This window comes from Chelonia mydas, chromosome 14 (genome assembly GCF_015237465.2).
Source record: "Chelonia mydas isolate rCheMyd1 chromosome 14, rCheMyd1.pri.v2, whole genome shotgun sequence".
Lineage (NCBI taxonomy): Eukaryota > Metazoa > Chordata > Testudines > Cheloniidae > Chelonia > Chelonia mydas.
This window is the reverse complement of record NC_051254.2, coordinates 28,664,690-28,691,501: the sequence shown is the minus strand read 5'-3', so window position 1 is coordinate 28,691,501 and position 26,812 is coordinate 28,664,690. Positions and strand designations below refer to the sequence as shown.

The 26,812-nt window shown below is 48.1% G+C and overlaps 1 protein-coding gene across 1 annotated transcript in view; it reads right to left on the bottom strand.

The window, feature by feature from the left end:
• LOC102940697 (zinc finger protein 271) overlaps positions 1 to 26,812 on the bottom strand; it is a 342,407-nt gene that overhangs the window by 59,988 nt on the left and 255,607 nt on the right. The gene's annotated exons all lie outside the window — the stretch shown is intronic.

Below are 26,812 nucleotides of genomic sequence, written 5' to 3'. Positions count from 1 at the left end.
ACATGAAATTATAACCTATAACGTTACTGTAACAATTACTATAACAACCATGCTCAGTGCATCATGAGCCTTCTGAAGACACCCAACATGACAAACTTCGCATTGGATACCACACAATCATTTTATAAAGATGAATGTGGGGGTGTAGGGTGTTCCTCCGAGGTGTACAGAGCATCACACCTCCCCTCTTAGTTTACTCCAAGAGGCTTGGTCACTGACTAGCTCAAAGGCAGTTTGTGGTATAGTTCTCTTGGCATCCAGCCATTAAGGCCATAAGGCCGTGTGCCTCAGTTTCCCCATTCACACAGCAAACCAGGTTTTTTTTATGGCTTCTCTGCTGCGATAAGCTTTAAACCTGTTTACAGGTATTAATTTAAAAGTAGCATTACCATAAGGTTTAACATCTGTGTCAAAATTCTTATCCCCCAAACTTAACATTAATACCAAAATTTTTATCACAGATGGGTGTTTACAAGTATATTTACGATACCACACCCTCTGTTCTGATTGTGTAGTTTGAGGTTAGTTTGTTCATTGCCTATGGGGTCCTTTGAGACTCTCTCATAATCAGTCACTGGCTTTTCTTTCCCTCCAGTGTGTGGGCTCTTAATTTAATCATGTTTCTGCCATTTTGATGTCTTAGGGTCTGGCAAGATAAGGGACCAGGAGGGTCCTGCACATTGGCTGGCCCTTTGGGGAATAGCCTCCCAACCCCAGGGCTGTACATATGTAGAAAATCTAGCTCCCCTTTTGGGGTTACCCTGTGTGTCCCCCTCCCAGCACTGAGTCCTTCCCTGCCCCCTAGAGGGCTGTGATCTGGGCGAGGGGTGCTTACCCTTTGATCAGATGCACCTTTTCCCAGCAGCTTTCCCATAACTGCTCTCTGTGTCTCACCAGCTTGGGGGAAAACACCCCCTTTTCTGTCAGTTGGGTCATTTGTATTCTGGCAATCTACCACCTGGCAATTTCCTCGTCCAAACTCCTCTGTTATCACAGGCATTAGAGCTGCATCTTGATTTAAAGAGAGACAGTTACTTTCCAAAAACTTATCAGAAATAGCATCCTGAAAAATTGGGACCTGGGTTGGGGTACCGTCTGCCATCCCTTTCTCTGTCCCTGAGAAGTCAGCGGTGTGACAGGTCCCCTCCAGGAGGTCAGTGACACAGTCCTTCTCAAAACCTGGGTCACAGCCTGAGTGTCTGGGTGCACAGATGCTGACCCAGCCATCCTCCTAGTGTCCTGGGCATCCTGCCCCAAGTGACTAGTGAGGAGATATTCCTGTACCCCCACTATTCCTTCCCCAGTTTCCTCCTCTGGGCCTCCTGCTCAGACACATTTCTCTGTGCCCCCTAGGAAGGGTTCTGTCCTGTGACTGTGTAACACAGGGAAGCAGAGTGCTTCCAAGTATGGGGGGGCTGAGACTAGCTCCTTTCCAGCAGAAGGCAATATGCCCTCTGGTGCAGGGGCAGGAGAGGTGTTGTCAGGGATTAAGGAAACTGTCCCAGTTATTAGCTGGCAGAGTTCTGCAGAAGAACCAAAGACAGAAGGAAGGAATAGTGGGAGTACAGGAATCCTCACCCACCTCAGTGTTTTCTGAGATCCCCTGCCCCTTCTCTGGACTCTCCTCTGGGATACATTGCTCTATGCTCCCTAGAGTCGTGTGACGGGGAGCCGGGTTGGATCACAGAAAACCGCTTGAGAACTGCCAACTGATTTCATAGATGTGTTGAGACTACTTCTGCCCCTACTTTTCCTGCCAGACTGGGACTTCAGTGCCCTGCCTGGTTTGAGCCAGACACGCTAGCTGGCTGCAAACCCAGAACCAGGTCTGAACCACATCCCCTAACAGCTGCAGGCTTAACTGAAAGCAATTTAAGAAGTGTTCCTGTCTCTAACACTCAGATGCCCAACTCCCAATGGGGTCCAAAACCCAAATAAATCCGTTTTACCCTGTATAAAGCATATACAGAGTTAACTCAAATTGTTCACCCCCTATAACACTGACAGAGAGATATGCACAGCTATTTGCGCGCCCCTCCCCCCGGTATTAATACATACTCTGGGTTAATTAATAAGTAAAAAGTGATTTTATTAAATATAAAAAGTAGGATTTAAGTAGTTCCAAGTAATGACAAACAGAACAAAGTGAATTACCAAGCAAAATAAATTAAAACATGCAAGCCTATGTCTAATACAGTAAGATTCTGAATACAGATAAAATCTCACCCTCAGAGATGTTCCAATAAGCCTCTTTTACAGACTAGCCTCCTTCTAGTATGGGTCCAGCAATCACTCACACCCCCAGTAGTTATTATCCTTTGTCCCAGTTTCTTTCAGGTATCCTTTGGGGTGGAGAGGCTATCTCTTGAGCCAGCTGAAGACAAAATGGAGGGATCTCCCTGGGGTTTAAATAGACTCTCTCTTGTGGGTGGAGACCCCCCCTCCTCTCTCCTGTGCAAAGTCCAGCACCGATGGAGTTTCGGAGTCACATGGGCAAGTCACATGTCCATGCATGACTCAGTTTTTACATGCAGTAGCCATTGCCCACATGCTATCTTGAATGTCTCCAGGAAGACTTCTTATGTGGATTGGAGTCTTCCAAGATCCATTGTTTGTTAAGTGTTTCTTGATTGGGCACTTAATTTGCACATTCCTTTCTCAAGAAGCTGACCAAATGCTTTACTAAGGCTACTTAAAATCAAGCAAGTACACAGCCAATATTCATAACTTTGAATACAAAAATGACAAGCATACATGGCATATGAAGCATAAAACATATTCCATTTATGTCATATATACATTCATAAGCCTATTCCCATAAGCCTTATGGGGTGCAGTGTCACAAGCCGGTTTTGCCTCTAGTTCAGCTGAGACCTGCTGGCAGCTAACAACCTGGAAGTTCTTTCCCTGGCAGGCATTACACCCCCATCCCTTCCTGATGTGGTGTTGCCTCCAGCCGCAGTGCAGGAGTTGATCTCAACCACCCTCCCACCTGGAAGCACATGGCTTCCCTGTGTTACAGAGTCACAGGAATCCTCACCCACCTCAGTGGTTTCTAAGATTCCCTGCCCCTTCTCTGAGCTCTCCTCTGGAACACATTTCTCTCTGCTCCCTAGAGCCAGTTTTGTCTCTGGTTGAGCTGCGACCTGCTGGCAGCCAACAACCTGGACAGTTCTCTCCCCAGCTGGCATTCCATTGAATACATCTGTCTGCTCACCTGCCCTGCCCCACAGGGTGGATTAACTACACAGACCCTAATACAACACCCCCCCTATATGCCACTACATTAGCATGAACAAAAACTCTGCTGGTTACAGCTCAAGCTGCTCACATGTAACCTGAAAAGCACGTACAACCTCTGAAAAGCAGGGGAGTGTCCAGTTAAGGGAGATGTTTTCAGCATGACAAAACGCCCACACATCATGTTAACCGATCTCCTTGACAGACTCTGCACCATCGCATGGAGCTCCCTTTGCCTCCCAATGTACCAATGATCACAGTGCACATGCCGAATCCCCCTCACTCGCACTCTGAGAGAAAACCATAATTCTGACCTGAGCAATATCCCCAGGTATCTAATGCAGACACTTGTAAGCCATGGGAAGTATATTGTTACCCCTGTTGACAAAAACAGCTAGCCAAAAATTGGTGGCAGGGAGGTGGGGTTGAAGGTTGTTCCAGTTAGGAGGAGCAGCTGGTGGTTGTCAGGTATTTCTTCGATGCAATTTTATTTATAAACGGAATGTACAAAGTCCTGCTTCCCTGAACACAGGAGGAACCAAACAACATGGGCAGTGTCTTTTCTCACAGCTCCAAGCTTCTGTCAGTCAGCACATCAGCAAAAAACCTTTCTTTACGCTCCTCCCATCACAACACACTGTGCTTCCAGGTAAGTCTGCTTGACTGTCTTTCTGCTTCTTTCTCACACACACACATACACACACACCCCTCCACCAATCCAGACCCTGACCCCTGCATGTGAAACCCCTTGGGCCACACAATTCAGTTTATTCTCATGTTTTTCCTTTTCCCTGTGGCTTGGGTGCTATTGCTGTAACTTAGGTCACGTTTACACATTTACCCTGGATGTCAGGTGGCAGCTATGCCCATCATACAATAGCAAGGTTTAACTCAGCCCACAACAGTGTTTTACATCTCCACAGATAGAGTCTGGAGTGGACACCAGGGTTTTGCATTATGTGTGAAGTAGGCCTCGTATATACAGGTTTTGTACCAATTTAAATGTATTGGTTAGGTTGTGCATATTTCCAAAAGTAGTCTATAAAATATAAGCCCCTTTATACCAGTATAAGGGCATCCACACTGAGGGGTTTACAATATTGTGTTCTAAAGTTGAATCAATATAAAAACTGATTCAGGCCTTAGAGCATTTGGTACATAAAGTGTGTTTCTTTGGCAGTGCGATAGGATAGGACAATGAGTGTCCTTGTGAGGTTGCAGAGTCTGGCAGTGCGATAGGTTAACGTGCCACTCAAGTTCAGTTCTGTTAAAGACACTTCCCTTAAAATGGACATTCCCAGACATTTCTGCAGTTGTATCAAATACTTTGTTTCTTCTAATATATTTAGAATTCTGGTTTCTTCTGATAAAAGGAAACTCTGATCCTATGGTGCCTGTCATCTTATCTTTTAGGGCAATAAATACTTGCCAGGTAGGCAGCCACTCCCCTTATACTGAACAAAGTCTCTTTGGAATCACAGTGAGTTTCAGAGTGTCCCAGCAATCTATTCTCCAGTATTTTATCCAGTCTGAGTTTCCAGTATCCCAAGCCCATGGGGAGAGGCTTCTCCAGCCCCAGAGCTCTTTTTGTTTTATAGATTCTTATAGTCATGTTAAGGCCAGACAATGAATGACTGCTGCATCCAGCTCAGTGACTTGTGGCTGAGCAGATCTTTCAGAAAGCATTGTCCAGTCGCAATTTAGACTCCAAGTGATGGCAAATCTACCACATCCCTTGGGAAGCTGGTCCAATAGTTAAATACGCTAAATAATTATTTCCTGAGATTCAATCCACATTTTCACTTATTGTCATTGCATTCATCATCATTATTTAGGGGTGTGGTGGGTAAATTTTTTTCCCTCTCTGATGTCCTCAGCTTTCAGGTATTTGCAGTATGTTCTCAAATCTCCCATGAGGTTTCTCTAGACTAGCAAGTGCGTTCCCCTATTTTAACTTGAGTTAATTTATTGCTATTTAGCTCAAGTTAACACACACTATTGTAAATGTTCATCTAGACACTTCACAAACATTTGTTCCAGGATAAAACAAACAATTTGTGGTTTACCCCAGAGCTCAGCCACAAATGTCTTGTCTAGACAATGATTTAAGATATGGGGTGACACATTTCACAACTCGGGTGTAAACGTGGATTTCAATAGAAGTTCAGTGCCTAACCTGCTTAGGTGCTTTTGCAAATTCCACTGGGGCTGGGAGTCACAAGGGGGACCTGTGCGCTGCAACACCCTGCATAGTGGAGCCGGATTTTTAAACACCCTGCTGCCTAGTGGAATACACAACCCTGAGTTAGGTGCCTAAAAATTGTATTACAAAAGCCAGTGAGCAGAGAGGGAGGGGCTATCTAGGCTGGCCAATGGGAAATGTTGAGGAGAGGGGTGTGTGGCCTAAAAAGGGAGTTTGGGACCTAGGTCTGGGATGGAGTGAGGCACCTTTCTCTGTATCCTTCAGAGACACAAGTTCAAATCCCTGCTCTACATCAGGCAGATCATGCAGGGTCATGTGCCCTCCCACCCCATATTTGCTGCTCAGCCATGCTTAGTAACACTGCTGAAGCCAGCTGCCTTTACTCTGCCCCGCCCCCCACTATCGGCAGGCACTGGTCGTTTCACTTCCCTGACTCTTTCCTCCGGCCCCCCCTCAGTTCACAACTGCCCTGCAACAGACAAAACATGAGGAAACATGAACAGCATGCCAATGCCCCACATCTCATGCTGAAGCTGATTGGTTTTGTCATAAACAGGTTATGAAATCTTACACCCCACCTGTGCCTGAGGCAAAGAAGCATTTCTGTGGCTCCTCCAGAGCATTTGCAAAGCCTCATTCAGTGGTTTCATTCCAGGTGGTGAACTGCCTGATCAATCGCAGCTGCCTCGCTGCTGATGTGAGTGAAATTGCTGGATTCATTGTGGACAAAAGGTTCCATCCATAACCAATCAGACCAATCACAGACAGCTTGTCTGTGATATTTCAGGCAGGGCAATGTGTGATGGGAACAACTCTAGGGCCTGACCTATGCTGAAAAACTAGGTCAACATCGCTATGGTGCTCAGGGGTGTCCAAAATTCACACTCCTGCATGACGTAGCTATGGATTTCCTAACCCTACTGTAGACTCAACTAGGTTGATGGGAAAATGGTTCTGCTAGCCTAGCTATCGCTGCTTGGGAAGGTCGATCGTGTACAACAACAGAAAAAACCCTTCAGCCATTGTAGAAAATATCTACACTATGGCGCTACAGAGGCATAGCTACGGTGCTGTAGAGCCCAAAGTGTAGACATGGCCTAAGACTCCTCTACTTCGGTTTCAACATGTTACTTATGGAGGTTCTGGATGTGTTGGGGGAACTTCATGACACACGCTTTCATTTGGCTCCATGTCGTGTCTGGCTGCTGAAGACAAGTGTGGAAGTCCTGGGTCCTTTGACACCAGTGCTCTGGGATCTGCACTGGCTGCCCACAGCCTTCCATGTGGAGATTTAGATTCTGGTTTTGACACCGAGAGCCCTAAATGGCCTGAGACCTTCCTGCTTGAGAGACATTTCACTTCACTTGCCATAATACTGCTCCGCTAGAGGTGAGTGAAGTCACTTGAGTTAGAGCCCCCTCCCCCCTTGACATAAAAAAGGGGCTGCGGGCAGGGTGTTCATGGGTCTGAAATTTCCCGAATCTGTTGACCTTCTGGTCACACTGCAAAGCCTGTCTGTTTGGGCAGGCACTTGCAGACTAGTGGGGTGGGTTTGGGGGAGTGATGGGGCAATTTTGATTTGTAATATGTGTGGGGAGGAAAAAATATGCTACATTGTGGTGTGATGATTTTTATATTGCAGCCTCTAAAGGTTGGTGAGGATGGGGGTCTGCTTTACTGTTTTACATAAAGCCAAATAAATGGATACAATAGATGCCCATGAAATAATGAAACATCACAACCCGGTCAGTTAGGCTACGGGTGTTCTAGTGATGTGATTGCTTGGTCATCACATTTTTATCAGTGAGCCTGTGGGGTCTGGTCACTGAGAACAGCCCAGTTTCATTTCTTGCTGGCTGTAGGATCATTTGCTCAGTGCAAATTTTCAAATGAATGGGCATTCAATATAGTTTTATTACTAAACCTGTAAACCTTGTACTTTAGATATGGATGAAACTTTATGGGCATCATGAACTCTGGAAGCCAGGACTGTGCTCTCTTAACCAGGACTATAGTTGTTCCTCATTGCCCCAAAAGGCAGAGTAAAAGGTGGTCTACCTAGAAAAGTCACATCAGCATAGCTGTGTCTCTGAGGGATGTGAAAATCCACACCCTAGAGAGGTGTAGTTAAACCGACCTAATCCCCAGTGTAGACAGCGGTAGGTTGATGGAAAAATTCTTCTGTCAACCTAGGTAACACTTTTTGGGGAGGTTGATTAACTACACTGATGGGTAATAAGTGTCTACCCTAATGCACTACAGCAGTGCAGGTGCAGCTGTGTCCCTGTAATGGTTTAAGTGTAGACATAGCGTTAAATAGAGAACCATGGAGCAAAGAGAGTTCTGTGTGGGGCTTGTTATCCCTCTACCAGCACATGCAATGGGGAAATACCTAATTAAATAGATTTAGAAAACATGCTGCTTTCATTCACATCCCTTTTTAAAACCCATTTCTTCTGTAAGGCCCTTGACATGAGATTATCACTTAAAGAATAAACCACATCCCCACGCCTTGTTATGACTCTCCTGTGTCTTTTAGACTGCAGTTACCATTGTGTAATGGTTTGAATCTGCAAGTGACCTATGCCCCATGCTGCAAAGGCAGAAGAAAATCCACCAGGGGCTCTGCCAATCTGATCTGGGAGAAAAAAATTTCCTTATCCCAAATATGGCAATCAGACCCACGAGCCAGACACCTGGGAAAGAATTCTCTTTAGTAAATCAGAGCCCTCCTCATTTAGTGTCCCAACACTGGCTGTTGGAGATATTTTCTGCTAGCAATCACAGATCAGCTACATGCCATTGTAGGCAGTATCAGGATACCATCATCTTCATAAACTTCTCAAGCTCAGCCTTGAAGCTAATTAGATTCCTCCTCTCCCCCCCTCCCACAGCTCCCCTTGGAAGGCCGTTCCAAAACTTCACTGATTTCCAAAACCTTCATCTGATTTCAAGCCTAAAGTTGTTGATGGTCAGTTTATATTCATTTGTTCTTGTGTCCACATTGGTGTTTAACTTAAATAACTTCTCTCCCTCCCTGGTATTTATCCCTCGGATGTATTTATAGACAGCAATCATATCTCCCCTCAGCCTTCATTTGGTTAAGCTAAACAAGCCAAGCTCCTTGTGTCTCCTCTCATGAGGTAGGTTTTCTATTCCTCTGATCACCCTAGTAACCCTTCTCCAGTTTAAACTCATCTTTAACATAGGAGATTAGAATTGCACACAATATTCCAGATACGGGCTCACCAGTGTCTTGTATAATGGTACTAACACTTCCCTGTCTCTATTGGAAATACCTTGCCTGATGCATTCTAGGACTGCATTAGCCTTTTTCATGGCTGCATCACATTGACGGCTCATAGTCATCATGTGATCAACCACTACACCCAGCTTTTTCTCCTCCTTTGTCACTTCCAACTGATAAATCCTGGGTTTATAGCAAAAATTCTTGTTGTTAATCCCTAAATGCACATCCTTGCACTTTGCACTATTAAATTTAATCCCATTTCTATTACTCCAGTTTACAGAGTCATCCAGATCTTCTTGTATGATATTCCGGTCCTCCTCCATATTGGCAATACCTCCCAACATTGTCATCTGCAAATTTTATTAGCACACAACCACTTTTTGTGCCATGGTCAGTAATAAAAATGTTCAATAAGATTGGTCCCAAGACTTACCCCTGAGGAACTCCACTAGTAATTTCTCTCCAGCCTAACAGTTCACCTTTCAGTGTGGCCCATTGTCGCCTCCCCTTTAACCAGTTACTTATCCACCTTTCAATTCTCATATTAATTCCCATCTTCTCCAATTTAATAATTTTCCAAGTGGAACTGTATTAGATGCATTACTGAAATCCAGGTAGATTAGATCTACTGCATTTCCTTTATCTAAAATATCAGTTATCTTCTTAAAGAAGAAGATCAGGTTGGCTTTGCGTGATCTACCTTTTGAAAAAACATGTTGTACTTCATCCCAATTACTGTTAACTTCTATGTCTTTAACTGCTTTCTCTTTCAAATTTGTTCAAAGACCTTGCATACAATTGAGGTCAAACAACAGGCCTGTAGTTTCCTGGATAACTTTTTTTCCTTTTCTTAAAAATATATTAGCAATTCTCCAGTCGTAGGGCCTGACCCCCAGTTTACATATTCATTAAAAACCCTTGCTATTGGGTTTGCAATTTCGTGTGCCAGTTTCTTTAATATTCTTGGACGGAGATTATCTGGGCCTCCTAATTTAGTCCCATTAAGATGTTTGAGTTTCACTTCCACCTCAGACGGGGTAATTTCTACCTCCATATCCTTGTTTCCATTAGCCACCCTGCCACTATCCCTAAGCTCTTCATTAGCCTCATTAAAAACTGAGACAAAGTATTTGTTTAGGTGTTGGGCCATGCCTAAATTATCTTTAATCTCCACCCAATCCTCAGTGGTTAGTGATCTCACTTCTTCTTTTCTTGTTTTCTTTTTATTTATATGGCTATAGAACCTTTTACTGTTGATTTTAATTTCCTTCAGAAGGTCCAACTCTGTCTGCTTGGCTTTTGGCATCTCAAAGTTAAGGAAATTAGTTAGGGAAGTGGATTGGACTGAAGAATTTATGGATCTAAAGGTAGAGGAGGCCTGGGATTATTTTAAATCAAAGCTGCAGAAGCTATCAGAAGCCTGCAACCCAAGAAAGGGGAAAAAATTCATAGGCAGGAGTTGTAGACCAAGCTGGATGAGCAAGCATCTCAGAGAGGTGATTAAGAAAAAGCAGAAAGCATACAGGGAGTGGAAGAAGGGAGGGATCAGCAAGGAAAGCTACCTTACTGAGGTCAGAACATGTAGGGATAAAGTGAGACAGGCTAAAAGTCAAGTAGAGTTGGACCTTGCAAAGGGAATTAAAACCAACAGTAAAAGGTTCTATAGCCATATAAATAAGAAGAAAACAAAGAAAGAAGAAGTGGGACCGCTAAACACTGAGGATGGAGTGCAGGTCAAGGATAATCTAGGCATGGCCCAATATCTAAACAAATACTTTGCCTCAGTCTTTAATAAGGCTAATGAGGATCTTAGGGATAATGGTAGCATGACAAATGGGAATGAGGATATGGAGGTAGATATTACCATATCTGAGGTAGAAGTGAAACTCAAACAGCTTAATGGGACTAAATCGGGGGTCCCAGATAATCTTCATCCAAGAATATTAAAGGAATTGGCACATGAAATTGCAAGCCCATTAGCAAGAATTTTTAATGAATCTGTAAACTCAGGGGTTGTACCGTATGATTGGAGAATTGCTAACATAGTTCCTATTTTTAAGAAAGGGAAAAAAAGTGATCAGGGTGGCTATAGGCCTGTTAGTTTGACATCTGTAGTATGCAAGGTCTTGGAAAAAATTTTGAAGGAGAAGGTAGTTAAGGATATTGAGGTCAATGGTAAATGGGACAAAATACAACATGGTTTTACAAAAGGTAGATCATGCCAAACCAACCTGATCTCCTTCTTTGAGAAAGTAACAGATTTTTTAGACAAAGGAAAAGCAGTGGATCTAATTTACCTAGATTTCAGTAAGGCGTTTGATACTGTGCCACATGGGGAATTATTAGTTAAATTGGATAAGATGGGGATCAATAGGAAAATTGAAAGGTGGATAAGGAATTGGTTAAAGGGGAGACTACAACGGGTCCTACTGAAAGGTGAACTGTCAGGCTGGAGGGAGGTTACCAGTGGAGTTCCTCGAGAATCTTTTTTGGGACCAATCTTATTTAATCTTCTTATTACTGACCTCGGCACAAAAAGTGGGAGTGTGCTAATAAAGTTTGCGGATGATACAAAGCTGGGAGGTATTGCCAATTTAGAGAAGGACAGGGATATCCTACAGGAGCATCTGGATGACCTTGTAAACTGGAGTAATAGTAATAGGATGAAATTTAATAGTGAGAAGTGTAAGGTCATGCATTTAGGGATTAATAACAAGAATTTTAGTTATAAACTGGGAACGCATCAATTAGAAGTAACAGAGGAGGAGAAGGACCTTGGAGTATTGGTTGATCACAGGATTATTATGAGCCGCCAATGTGATATGGCCATGAAAAAAGCTAATGCGGTCTTGGGATGCATCAGGCGAGGTATTTCCAGTAGAGATAAGGAGGTGTTAGTACCGTTATACAAGGCACTGGTGAGACCTCACCTGGAATACTGTGTGCAGTTCTGGTCTCCCATGTTTAAGAAGGATGAATTCAAACTGGAACAGGTACAGAGAAGGGCTACTAGGATGATCCGAGGAATGGAAAACTTGTCTTATGAAAGGAGACTCAAGGAGCTTGGCTTGTTTAGCCTAACTAAAAGAAGGTTGAGGGGAGATATGATTGCTCTCTATAAATATATCAGAGGGATAAATACCGGAGAGGGAGAGGAATTATTTAAGCTCAGTACCAATGTGGACACAAGAACAAATGGATATAAACTGGCCACCAGGAAATTTAGACTAGAAATTAGACGAAGGTTTCTAACCATCAGAGGAGTGAAGTTTTGGAATAGCCTTCCAAGGGAAGCAGTGGGGGCAAAAGATCTATCTGGCTTTAAGATTAAGCTTGATAAGTTTATGGAGGAGATGGTATGATGGGATAACATGGTTTTTGGTAATTAAATATTCATGGTAAATAGGCCCAATGGCCTGTGATGGGATATTAGATGGGGTGGGATCTGAGTTACCCAGGAAAGAATTTTCTGTAGTATCTGGCTAATGAATCTTGCCCATATGCTCAGGGTTTAGCTGATCGCCATATTTGGGGTCGGGAAGGAATTTTCCTCCAGGACAGATTGGAAGAGGCCCTGGAGGTTTTTCGCCTTCCTCTGTAGCATGGGGCATGGGTCACTTGCTTTAGGATTCTCTGCTCCTTGAAGTCTTTAAACCACGATTTGAGGACTTCAATAGCACAGACATAGGTGAGAGGTTTTTTGCAGGAGTGGTGGGTGAAATTCTGTGGCCTGCGTTGTGCAGGAGGTCAGACTAGATGATCATAATGGTCCCTTCTGACCTAAATATCTATGAATCTCTCACTTTATCCCTGTTACCCGCACACTCTAGGGGTGCCCACCTTTACCCAGTTCCTAGGGATCAAGGCATAACCCTCTTAATTTAGGCACCCACGCTTACTCCGTTCCTATGGCTCAGGGTGTAACCTTACACTGTATGGGTTTGTGGGGTCTTTTACCAGTGAAAGAGCATTACATGGTAATATCCTTATCTCTATTTATTAACAATCACCAAAACAGAATGCACATGCTAAGCATACAGTGCTCACCACTCCCAATAAGGCAAACAAACTTTTCGTGCTAGCCAGTCGGAATCAGGTGTGACAAAGTTCCTCCTCTGCCTTGGTGGGTCCTGCGCTTATTGTCGGATTTGCTCGCCTCAGAGATTCATGGCAGCCCTCAGTTTGGCCACTTTTGCTAGTGGCTCAAACCTGCCGTTCACTCAGCTAACCTCATCACTGGCCAGCATGGGGAAAGGGAGGAGAACAATCCCTGCAGTCTCTGCAGACCCACCTAGTGGGTCTGGGGACAGGCCAGGGACCTTCCCCTCGGGTGAGACCCACAGTCCAGGTCAACTCCTCCTGTATCCAATAGGGAGTTGGGGGGATGGGGAGAATCTGGGCCCGCCCTCTACTCCAGGTTCCAGCCCAGAGCCCTGTGGATCACAGCTGTCTGCAGTGTTTCCTGTAACAGCTGTGCGACAGCTACAACTCCCTGGGCTACTTCCCCATGGCCTCCTCCCAACACCTTCTTTATCCTCACCGCAGGACCTTCCTCCTGATGCCTGATAATGCTTGTACTCCTCAGTCCTCCAGCAGTACACCTTCTCGCTCTCAGCTCCTTGCACACCTCTTGCTCCCAGCTCCTCGCACGCACCACACTAACTGAAGTGAGGTCCTTTTTAAACCAGGTTCCCTGATTAGCCTGCCTGTCCTAATTGATTCTAGTAGCTTCCTGATTGTCCTGGAATTGCCCCTGTTTCCTTACCCAGGGAAAAGGGACCTGCTCCACGCCACACCTCCTGTGTCTCCTCCCCTGCCTGCCGCCTAGCGGTGAGGAGTGGTCAACCTGTCCCCTCCTTTCCCCTCCTCCCTCCGGTGTTTCCCCTCCCTCCCTGCTCATTATGGCGGGGGACATGGCGGGTGAGTCCCCTCAGGCGGATCCCACTGCCCCTTCCCCGCCTGTCCCCGCATTGTCCCCGCTAGCCTCTACCTCAACCGCCGCTGCCAGACCACCTGCTATCGCCACTGGGGTGACCTCTGCTGCTGCCACTTCCCTCGCCCCCTCCTATTCTGGGGGAGCCCCCTCAGCCGGCAGGAAGGGCCAGGGCAAAAAGAAGGGGAAGGGCCCCGCCAAAAAGACCAGGCCCTCCATGGCAGGGGCTGCCCCCACTGCCACAGCCCTTCCATCGGCCGCGGCATCCCTCCCCGCTGCTCCCTCCACCAGCTCTGCGGGTGCCATTCCCCTGGCCCCCAAGGTGTACGCCCAGGTGGCGGCAGCCCCCCCACCTGCCACTACATCATCTCCTCTGACCACCACCTCCGCTACCATCTATAGCAGCTGGGGCCCCTTCCCCACCTTGACCAGGAAGCACAGCGTCCGTTGCCTCCTGGTGCCCGCCTCGCCCCATGGAGAAACCTCCGTGCGGGCATTGGCAAGGATGGTGGGGCCCACGGCCATCATGGCAGCCTCAAAAATGTACAGAAAGGTCATGTTCTTCCTAGCATTGGAGGCCGCCACCCAGGAGTGGTAGAGAAGAGCCTGGCGGTGTGTGTGCGGGGGGGTGTTCATTCCCCTAGAAACGCTAGAGGAGCTAGGCATCCGAATAGTCCTGACCTCTGTCCCTCCCTTCCTTCCCAGTGTCACCCTGTTACCCGCCCTCTCTTCCCTGGGGAAGCCCATCTCCATTGTCAGCCCTCTCCCACTGGGCTGCAAAGACCCCGCCCTCCGTCACGTCCTCTCGTTCCGCCGGCAGGTGCAGCTTCAACTGCCGCTGGCGGCACGTGACAGAGAGGCGCTCAAGGGGTCCTTCCAGGTCCCCTACCAGGGGGCCTGCTACCATGTGCATTATTCAACTGGGGAGGCCCGGTGCTACCTCTGCTGGGCAATGGGGCCCATCTGGAGGGACTGCCCCTTGGCCCGGCATGGAGGAGCATCCTGGACCCCCGAGCCCTGGCAGGGCACCGGCCCTGTCATCACCAGTGCCCCGGCTGCCCGGCACCCAGAACCGCCTCTCCTCCTCCCCAGCCCACCACTGCTCCCGCTTGGGCCCAAGGGCACCTCACCCGGTATGCCCAGACGAGTGGGAGAGCCCCACCTCTGCTGCCTGCAATCTGGTGGGGCCTGTAGAGGAGGGTGCGGTGGGAATACTGCCGGGCATAGGAGAGGGCCCGCCCCAGGGGGAATCTTCCCTCCCTCATGCTGCCCCACCGTTACCTCCCCGAGTCCCTGAGCCATCGCCCCTGCCCCCCGACCCGACCACTGCTAGCCAGCCCTCAGATGATGCCATGGAGGGCTGGGTCCTAGTACAGGGGAAGTGGGGCAAGTGGAAGGCTCGAGCTCCCCTCCTTCCATCAGATGCGGAGGCTCCCCGGAAGACCAGGAAGGGGAGCACCAACACCAAGCCTTCCGCTTTGCCCACAGGTGTGTTCCATCCACCGGAGCCGGCTGGAGAAGACGTGGCAGCACTGGGGAGAAGCACTGCCCCTCCATAGAGCTGGGGTCTGAGGTGGGCCATGTGGCGCTGACCAATTGGGCGCCACGTCGGGGGTCCGCCCCTTGCCTGCCCATCTCAGTGGGCCATGGGGCTGTGCCGGGAGCCCCTCCAGAGGAAGGCCGGGGGCCAGTGACCCCAGCCCCCCATACGCTGAGAGAAGAGCTGTGGGAGTTTCTTGAAGACGTCCATGGCTCCCGTAACAAGGTGCAGCTCGCTCTCCAGCGATGGGGGGATTTTCATCAAATCCTTCGGGCTGCGAGGGCCCTTATGGAGGAGGGTAAAAGGACCGGGAAGCAGGCCACCACAGCCTATCAGCGGGTCCATGGCTTCCGTGACTCCTTGCGCACCTACGGGGTAGATCACGGTTTGCTGTGCGGCCCAATGGGGACAGTGAGCATCCCTGCCAGCAAGGATCCTCCCAGCCCTCCTCATGGCACCCATCATCTTTGCAACATTGAACACCCAAGACTGTAGGATGGGTTTCCCCAGGTGCCAGGTGCTCTCCTTCCTTTGGGGGCGGGGGGTACTCTGTGGTTTTCCTGCAGGAGACCCATATGGATCCAGCCGCTGAAGACAGCTGGTGGGTGGAGTGGGGGGATAGGGTCTACTTTAGCCATCTCACAGTTTGTACAGCTGGAGTGGCGACGCTGTTCTCCTACAGCCCGAGCTGCTGGAGGTCACTGAGGCTATGCCAGGCCACCTGCTGCACCTCCGGGTCCGCATGGAGGGGCTCATGGTCAACCTCGTTAACGTTTATGCCCTGACATCGGGCGCGGAGCGGCTGCGTTTCGATCAGCAGGTGTCCGCCTTCCTTGACTCCTTGGATCCTCGTGAATGCCTGGTCCTGGGCGGGGACTTCAACACCATCCTTGAGGAGCGGGACCGCTCAGGGACCGAGCAGTGCCTGGCCGCCGCGAACGTCCTCTGCGAGATTGTAGACCATCACTCCCTGGTGGACGTCTGGCATGACCACCACCAGGACGATGTCTCGACGTTCACCTTTGTCCGGGTGGAGGTCCATCAGTTGCGCCACTCCTGGTTGGACCGCATCTACTTGTCATGCTTCCACCTTTCACTGGCCCACTCCTCCAGCATCCAGCCTCTCCACTGGAGTCCCTGCCCATGGAGACCCCCAATGGAGCCCCTTAACTTCTGAAGCCCCTGCCAGCCCCGAGGCAAGCGTCGTTTCAGGTGTTGGCGGGGAGAACTCCAGGGTGGTGGAAGGCGATCTCCCTTCCATCCACGAGGAGATCGAGGCCCTGGGTCTGACCCCGGTCACCCAGTGGGAGGATGACCCTCTGCCAGCCGGCCTCAATCTGGGAGACCTCACCCCAGCCCCCCTTTCCCCATGCTCCCTCCCCCTAACCTCTGCTTCCGCTCCCACCTCCGGGGGTCCCCTGGATTCTTCCATCTGCCCGGCCGCAGGCGGCACCCCGCTGACGGCTGCCGAGCCTATTGATGCAACGGCCAGTGCCTGGTGGCTGGGACCTGAGTCACCAGGGGCATCCCTCATTGGTGCGGGGCAACCGACATGGATGTCCCCCAGGAGATTATCGACCATCACTCCCTGGTGGACGTCTGGCGCGACCACCACCCGGACGATGTCTCGATGTTCACTTTTGTCCAGGTGGAGGCCCATCGGTCTCACCACTCCTGGTTGGACAGCAGATATTTTTCACGCTTCCACCTTTCACAGGTCTGTTCCTCCAACATGCAGCCGGCCCCATTTTCAGATCACCATCTAGCCAACTTGATGGCCTCTCTCTGTGCAGAGAGGCCGGGGCCGGCCTATTGGCATTTCAACAACAGCTTGTTAGAGGATGTGGGCTTTGTGGCATCCTTCTGGGAGTTCTGGCTGGCCTGGCAAGGGCAGAGGCCTTGGCATGGCGGTGGTGGGACGTGGGAAAGGTACACACCCGGTTCTTCTGCTGTGGCTACACCCAGGGCACCAGCCAAAGGAGGGATGCAGCGATAGATCAGTTGGAATGGGAGGTGATAGAGCTGGGTCTCTGCAGGGGTCCTCCACCTGCCCCTGGAGGAGGGAGGGCAGTGCCTGAAGTGCCTACGGCACTCAGGTCCATGTCTTCCGCCTCCAGACTCTGCAGAGGCTCCTTTATGGTGCAGGTAGTCTGGCATGGAGAGTACTGGCACACGCCTTCCTGCGCCGCTTCCGAGGGCTCCGATACGACCGGCAGCTCCGATACAACCGGAAGCTCCTTTATCTCCATCCAAGAGGTCTTCCACAAGACCTCTCCGGGCTGCTAGTCTTCTACCAGGACCTCCTCTGGACCTGGAAACTGTTCTCTGCGACCAGGTCCGTGGCAGCCACCTTAGGCTGGGGGGGGTTGACCCTTTAGCAGTGGGTGGGCTTCCACCCGCCCACTTCCTGGATCCCAATAAGATTACTCTCCTGTAGCCATCTGGCCTGACCCTGTCACACAGGTCATCCAGGAATTGCAGCTTCTGCATTATATAGTTGGCAGGGTGTTGAGGTCTGGCAGCTCTGATTTTGGGCTGTGTCCTGGTGCTGGTTCCAAAGAACTGCCTTTTGGACCCCAGTTTATATAGTGAAACTTGAGTCCTGCTTAGCTATTCCTTAACCAATCATTTTACTAAAGTATTACAAAATAATTCTTTGACCAATCCTAACATAATGAGAAACAATTCTTTACTCAATCGTACCCCACCACCTTAGTTGATTTACACCTTGTTACATAACTAATTTTGGAAGACAGAAACAATTACAGAACCCGACAAAAAACATACCAATAAACAATAGAAAAGTGGGGACCATAAAGACAAAACAATAAAGAAGTAGAGATTTCACACCCACAACTGTTGATAGGTGATGCCTTGCCAGACGGAATGCCATCAAACAAAGTTTTCTTTAAAAATCTTAATATCTGCTTCTTTATCTGGTGATGGGTACTGCTAGGGCAGGATCCCCTTCTTAAGAGCCCAATATTACATTATCTTCATATAATTGAGATGGAATGTGCAGATGTGATTTTCTGCTTCTCGGTTCATGGCTACTGCTCTCCTAATATGGCTGCAGGAAAAGGCCTCAGACTTTACATCTTGGCACTTTCTGACCTCCAAGAGGTAGTTTTCCTTGCGTATCCCTCCCATCTTCCCTTCCTTGTTGGCTTTCTGCTTCTCTTCATCACCTGTTTGAGATGTTTGCTCATCCAGCTTGGTCTGCAGCCCTTCCCTATGAATATTTCCCCTTGCTTGGGATGCAGGCTTCAGAGAGCTTTTGCAACTTTGATTTAAAGTAATTCTAAGCCTCCTCCACATTCAGATCTTGAGTTCTTCAGTCCAGTCCAATTTCCTAACTAATTTCCTTAAATTTTTAAACTGAGCCCTTTTGAAATCAATGATCCTAGTTACAAATCTATTTTTGTTTATCCTTCCATTTATTTTAAACTGAACTAGCTCATGATCACTCAAACCAAGCTTATCTCCTTCAACTAGCTCTTGTATGAGGTCCTCACTACTCACCAATACCAAATCTAAAATGGTATCACCTCTTGATGGTTCAGCAACTATTTGGTGAAGAAATCTGCCAGATATCAAATCTAGGCCCAACTATTATTAGTAGCACTTGTCCACCAATCTATATCCAGGAAGTCAGTCTCCCATAATTACATAATTCCCAGTAGTATTTAATTCATATGAGAATCTGTCATCCAGAGATTTTAACCCAAATTAGTGGTAACTTAACTGTTTAATTCCAGGTGGTGTTAGCAATAAATCAATGACAACATAGCATTTCTGGCTGATAAAAATGTATACAAATAAGTGTGCTCTTATCTAAAACTATTATTTATTAGATTTAAGCACACAGAGACATAAGCAATAGGTTTAGGACATCCCAAATACTTACCTAAAATCTGAGATGGTACTGAGTAATTAGCAGCAGGTCAGCGATGGCCAGTCATTTCCGCATTGGGGAGTAAGGTGTCAGGAAACAAGTCTCTCAGGTAGCTTCAGAGAATTGCTCCAAAGTACATTCTATTATCTAGTCTTTTTATAACTAACTTTTACAAAACATACAGCTCATAGTGACCCCTACTAGGTCATCACTTCTCCTATCTTCAATAAACTACTCATCAATAAAATATTCCTAACAACCTTAACCATAATAAGCTTCTATATCAAAGGTGCCCAAACTCAAGGTCTCCATCCACTTATTTTCTTTCAGTCTCATAATTTGTTGACTCTTTTCTCCCCTCCTCCATTCTGATTAACAGAAACTGCAGGTCTGCAGCTAGTATTTGACCTTGCCTCCAAAAGCACTGCTTGTCCAAATTAACCCTTAACTTGTGGTGTTCTATTTTATTAATTAATGGTGGCTGAATGCATATAATATGGCTGCGATTAGCTTGATCAATTTCTGGGGTAACAAAGCAATTACTTTATAATGCAATCTAATTAATTTTCTTTCTCCCAATTATCAAGTTTGATAATTGTTTGGTTCTTCTGGTCATTTTACTTTGAAAATTACCTGGCATCCAACTCCTTTCTACCCGACACTCCTGTCATTCTGGGAGACAGCTTCCGAACCATTTTTCTGGACACTTGAGCTGTTTAACTATCCTCTAAGCCAGGAGTTCTCAAACTTCATTGCACTACGACCCCCTTGTGACAATAAAGTTACGACATGACCCTGGGTGGGGGCAGAGCCCAAGCCCCGCCACTCCAGGTAGGGGGAGAAGGGGCCAGAGCCTGAGCCCTGCTGCCCTGGGTTGAGGTGGAGCTCGGGCTCAGCTTCAGCCAGGGGTCCCAGCAAGTCTAATGCTGGCCCTGGCAACCCCATTAAAATGGGGTCATGACTCACTTTGGGGTCCCAACCCACAGTTTGAGAACTGCTGCCATAAGCAACTGCAGATTGTCAGTAGAATGGGGATTTGGAAGACTGAAGGGAAGGAGGAGAAGTTTCCTGACAAGGCTGGAGGCTGCTGAGCAATATCTGCATCTTGTGGTAGGTGCTTGATATGTTTTGAAAAACATCTGTGAGAACTAGGGGGAGATCCTCAGTGATGGCTCGGGGGGAGCTGGGAGGGATTTTCTGTATGTTATGAACGGCCAGACAAGGAGCCTCTACAAGGTACCTCAACTGGTTAGGGACGTGGGGCCGGTCAGGGATGTGTTGGGCTCCTACTTTGACATCAAAGTGTAGTGTTTGAAAATGAATATCCTGTAACCAAGGAAATGAATGCCATGTGTTTGTGTAAAGAAATTATTAATAATTTTATTAGGGGGATCTGTAGCTCATTAAATTTTTAAGATGAATTGTACATGATAAAACCTTTATTGATTTAATATAACTCAGGGCAAATTTAAAACCAATGGATGTGTGGCACAACACACCCGAAGTGCTGAGCGCACACATGGCTGTGCTGATGGGCTCACAAAAATAAGTAGGTGAAAACTATTCTCCTTGTCTTGGTGAGTGGAATGGAGTGGGCAGAGCAAAACGGGATCCTCCACATAGCATGACCTCACAGACACTGAACAAGTGAGGTTATACCACATCGAGAACACCGTTTTGCTCTACAATATGGAATCCTCCATGTATCCTTGTGTGCACTGTACATCTGAGGTCACACCGTGTGGAGCAAAATGGCATCCTCCACACAGTAGGGATTGCTGTGACTCCCCACATGCTGATGGCACAACCCCAGCTGCTTGTGCATCACTCAACACCATATACGCAGCTTCAGCTTCTGCTGCAAGGTAGAGAGCCAATCAGAGGACCCATATCCCCTTTACCAGCCTGCTCCTGACATTGCCCTCTCGAATGTTAACGAAAAAGTGTTGGAGTCATCCTTCAGGCCTATTTTACACAGTCCCATACCCACTTCCTGGTTATCAGCCCCTGCCAGGGGACTCATCTGTTCTTCCATGAGCTTTTGCTGCAACTATACCTGAAATGTAATAAATTGTTGTAGGAGCTGTTGTTCTTCTTGCCAGAATAGCCAGGTGTGACATACTTCCCCAGGGTACAACCTGGAACTGGGGTACCGCTGAGCCCTCTGTCTCACCAACCTGGGCCCCCTCTCACACTGTGATGTTGTGAAGAGCTGCAGACCCCTTTCTGATCCTTCACTTACACAAACATTTACAGACAGGGACACACCCAGGTGCAGTTACATGAATGCTTCTAACCACACGTGAACCAACAATAGTTTCTTCAGGTATGTCGGAGTGGTGCACTCTGGGCAGCTATCCCACAGAGCATGTACACTGGTCAGGATTTGACCAGGGCAAGTCAGTACAGTTCTAGGTTTCTAGGCTTGTTCTTCTAGACTGTGTGATGAGCTCGCCCCAGCCCTGCGGCACAAGGACACAAGAATGAGAGCTGCCTTGTTGTTGAAAAAGCGCATGGCGATTGCACTGTGGAAGCTGGCTACTCCAGACTGCTACCGATCAGTCGCTAACCAGTTTGGAGTTGGAAAGTCAATCGTTGGACTCATGTTGATGGAAGTATGCAAGGCTATTAATCACACCCTGCTCCAAAAGACCATGACTCTGGGCAACGTGCATGATATTGTGAATGGCTTTGCACAAATGGGCTTCCCTAACTGCGGAGGGGCGATAGATGACATCCATATTCCAATTCTGGCACCAGACCATCTAGCCACAAAGTACATTAATCAGAAGGGGTATTTCTCAATGGTTTTCCAGTGATGATATGGATCACTGTGGGTGTTTCACGGACATTAACACAGGCTGGTCCAGAAAGGTGCATTACGCATACATCTTTCAGAACACTGGCCTGTTCAGGTAGCTGCAAGCAGGGACTTTCTTCCCAGACCAGAAGATCACTGTAGGGGGAGTTGAAATGCCCATTATGATCCTGGGAAACCCCGTCTACCCCTTAATGCTGTGGTTTATGAAGCCATATATGAGGCACCTTAACAGCAACAAGGAGCGGTTCAACAACAGGCTGAGCAAGTGCAGAATGACTGCTGAGTGTGCTTTTGGCCTATATGGGAGGCTGGACCTGGCTGATGACACTATTCCTATGCATGCTGTATGCTCCATAATATTTGTGAAGGGAAGGGTGAAAGCTTCACTTAGGGCTGGAACACTGAGGGTCAGTGCCTGGAGGCTGCATTTGAAGAGACCGGGGGGCACAGCGTGGGGCCATAAGGATCAGGAGGCAGCAATTTGAAGCTGAAAGCCACTAATATTTGTTGGTCTGCTCGGGAGAGCAGTGCTTATAATGCTAGGAGGTGGTTGTGATTGGTGCAGATGATGCACTATGAAGATGTAAGAAAATTGCCTGTTGCTTCGCAGGGCTCTGTTTGCTTTCAATGAATGGAATACAGATGGCTTTCAGACCAAAACAATTCATTTATTTAAAAACAACAACCGGACGAGAGAGACAAACAAAAAAACACATCAGCACTGAGGAGGATGGGGGAAGGGAGGGTCCCAGGAGGAGGTGGGGTCCCGGGACGGTTTAAGATTTGTGTATGTCCAGGTATTATATCCAACCTTCTCCTCTGGAGTACGTGCAGTGGGTACTGTACTTTAGCAGGGCTAAACAGCAGCTGCAGGGGAGGGCGGGGACAGAGCTGCTCAGTTTGCAGTGCTAGTAGCGCCTGGAGCATGTCCACTTGGTGCTCCATAGCATTTAAGAGCTGCTCCGTGGCTTCCTCCGCGTTCTCCTTTCAGTCCCTCCTCTCGCTGTCCCATCGCTCCTTCAATTCTTGTTTTTCAGTCATGGAGTGCATCATAACATCACACAGAAAGTGCTCCTTAATTCTTCTTGGCCGCTTTCTAATTCTGGGCAGCCGTTCAGCCGCCGATAACAAAGAGGGAGGCTGGGCTCCCAAGGTCATATCAGTGAAGGTCAAAATGCAACATTTTACAGAAGCAGTATTGTTTGCAACACAGAGACCACTCATTTAAAACACATCCACTATTCACGTACCTGTTACTAACTGGCTCACCCCATGCAAGCACACATGCACCAAAAGACCCCTAAAATGGTAACCACAGGGGCAGGGGAAATCAGTGTTCCAGGATCGTACTGTACATTGAGCACTTGGCTCTTGGGGAGAGCCAGCACTGTAGGGGGAGCATTATAATCATTCCTGTCCCCACATTTTCCACAGACTGTGTTCATTATGGAAGATAGCTCACTGCTGAGGGTGAGCAGGGAATCAAGGGAGGGTCTTCTCCAGGACTACAGCTTCCACCCTGGCTCTTATGGGGCTCGCCCGTTTGCAGCAATGGTCCTGCCCATCCCCCCCAGTGACGGCAGAGTGGTGTGGGAAAGTTACCCTTAATTGCGCAAGAAACAAAGCAGCTCTGCCAAAGAACCTGTGGCAGCAGATTGCCTAGTATCTCCATGAGAGTTTCCTGGAGATCTCTGAGGCAGATTCCCATGAAGTGAGGGAGTCAATCAACACCCTGTTCCACCGCTCAGACTAGGCATGTGGTGGTACGCGCATCATATAGACACAAGCCTGCTTTCTGCAGCCCTCCCACCCCCAACAACTTGCTTCATCGATTCCCCAAATCAAAGTCAGGGGCCTCCTCTCCTGTTTACATTTTGCCAAGATCCGACAGCTGTGACTGGCTAGCCTCCTCCATGGTACAGAAGAGCTCCTGGCTGCATGCATCTCTGACCTCTGAGTCATCCTCTGCCTCTGGGTTCCCCTCCCACTCCACATCCTCATCCAAGATTTCCTCCTCCTGGCTCGGTCCACTCTCGACTGGCATGCAAGCCAACGAAGTATCCACATTGCCTTTGCAGTGGAGGTGGGGTCATCACCGAGTATCACGTCCAGCTCTTTGTAGAACTGGCAGCTCGTGGGTGCAGCACCAGAGTGGCAGTTTGCCTCCCGTGCCTTGTGGTAGGCGTTCTGCAGCTCCTTCACTTTGACCCTGCACTGCAGTGTGTCTCAGTCATGGTCCCTTTCTGTCATGCATCGTGAAATCTGTCTGTAGGTATAATTCCTACGGCTGGAGCGCAACTGGCACTGGACAGCCTCCTCTCCTGAAATATTGATGAGGTCCAGCAGCTCAGCATTGCTCCAAGTGGAGAATCGCCTGGTGCGTGAAGCAGGCATGGCCACCTGGAAAGATGCGCTGAGACCACTGCACGCATCACCGAGCAAACAGGAAAGGGACTTTCAAAATTCCAAAGGAATTTAAGGGGGTGGAGATCATGGTTGGTTACCTGAGGGCAGGGCAGTAGAGTTCAAACCGATGACGAGAGAGGCCAGTCGCAGCACTGTAATCGACCAGGGTGTCTACACTGGCATCGCAGCGCTGCAGCCCCAGCGCAGAAAGCTGTGCGCCTCTCGTTGGGGTGGGTTTTTTGCAGTTCTGCAACTGTGCAGTTTCTGTTCATTAAGTGGCTCAGCAGTGTGTACACCTAGGGAGTTAGAGTGCAGACAGCTGCTTTACTACTAAGCAGGGGCCAGGCAGCTGGAAGAGAGTCAGCCTTGGCTGGTTTGGGACTCATGGGGAGGACCAAAGCCCTGGCCCTGGGCTCCCCTCTCTGCAAGATGGACTTGGCTGAAAGTCACTGATTTCTGTGCTAACAAGTTCTGCCCTATGCTGTGTTCCTGTCAACTAATAAACCTTCTGTTTTACCGGCTGGCTGAGAGTCATGTCTGACTGAGGAGTTGGGGTGCAGGGCCTGCTGGCTTCCCCAGGAACCCCACCAGGGCAGACTCACTGCAGAAAGTGCACGGTGTGAAAGGGGATGCTGAATGCTCCGAGGTCAGACCCAGGAAGGTGGAAGCTTCTTGCCCTGGAGACAGCATACTCAGAGAGAGGAGGCTCCCCCAGAGTCCTGACTGGCTTCGTATGGAGTAGTTCCAGAGCATTGACCTGGTGACTCTGCGACAGGGGCATATCACCAAGGAAGTATACATGGGAATAGTGTGAGCATGTAGGGACAAAATCAGGAAAGCCAAGGCAAGGAATGAATTACAACTGGTAAGAAATGTTAGAGACAATAAGACAAGGTTCTTCAAATATATCAGGCAAAAAAGAAAGATCAGGGATGTTGTGGGTCCACTGCTCAGTGGAGAAGGTGAACTGGTAACAGAAGATGATAAGAAAGCAGAGCTGCTCAATGTCTACTTGCTTCAGTCTTCACACAAAAACCATGTAACTGGACAACTAGCAATGGTAATTTAGACAAAGAGGAAGGGCTACAGATCAGGATAAGTAAAGAACACATCAGCGATCTTCTGTCTATTTTTCAATTTATCTAATGTTTTATCCCACTTTAATTAATCCTCTTTGGAAGTGGCATTATTCTGTTCCACAATGAGGTCTATTAGTAAACGGTTCCTATTTGGATTAATTATACCACTTCTGGCAGTCATCCCATTGCTATTCCATGCTGCATTGCTGCATGTCCAGATTAGCCTATGTATTTCTAGGGCCACCATGACCAGCTGCCATCACCCCATTTAAATGCTTGCTCACAGCCATATGCACCTCTTTATCAGTTCTACTCATGGGAAGCTGACACAACTGGAGTCCCATGCCCATTACAGCAGATACGCACCAAGTTTCTGTTTGATCCCATCTGGTGATCGTGCACTGCCTTGCTCCCTAGAGAGATGAGCACACCCAGTTCCATCTGAACAAGAGTGACTGGACTGTCAGGATCTATAAGTGACTGGCAGAGCACATACAGGAGAAGGGTCACTCCTGGGATATGGCTCGGTGCTGCACCAAAGCAAAGATGCTCTGTCAGAGCTACAAAAACACAAGGGATGCAAACAGGACCTCCAGCAATGCTCCCAGTGACTGCCCTACTATGAAGATCTGGGCTGGACTTTTGGAATGAGGCCACCACTGAATGCCAGCATGGGACTCTGGGCACTTTGGAGTCAACCCCACAAGAAAATTACATGACCCCAGATTCTGACTAGGAGAAGATTTTCTTAAAGAGCCAGTGCATCTTTGGCATGCCTGAGCCAGAGATCCAGGGGCTAGAGAGCCCCCAAAATCCAGAAGGAGACCCATCCTGAGACTGTTGTGGACGGGAGCTCTACTAGACAGTGTTATGTGCTGTATTTCAGTACAACTATATAGGGGGATTTAAACAACTTTGTTCCAGTACTGGCTGGACAGATGAGAGTTATGACTCTCTCTCTCTCTCTGACTGCTCTGCCTTCCCTTCCCCCCATCTTGAGTGCTAAAAAAATGGCACCCATGCCAGAAAATTTTAAACTCTAAAGGATTTATTTCCCTGAACTATCAAACCCCTCAACCAGTGGCCAAACATGCCATACCCTCAATCTGCTTTCCCATTACGCTTAATGCTCACCCTTCCTCCCAGACCCCTGCAGCCCTCCCTCCATCTTCACTGAAGATGATGGCACTGTGATGGTTGAAAAAATGTAACATGTTGCAGGGTGGGATCTGAGTTACTACAGAAAATTCTTTCCTGGGTATCTGGCTGGTGAATCTTGCCCACATGCTCAGGGTTTAGCTGATCACCATATTTGGGGTCGGGAAGGAATTTTCCTCCAGGGCAGATTGGAAGAGGCCCTGGAGGTTTTTCGCCTTCCTCTGTAGCATGGAGCACAGATCACTTGCTGGAGGATTCTCTGCTCCTTGAAGTCTTTAAACCACGAT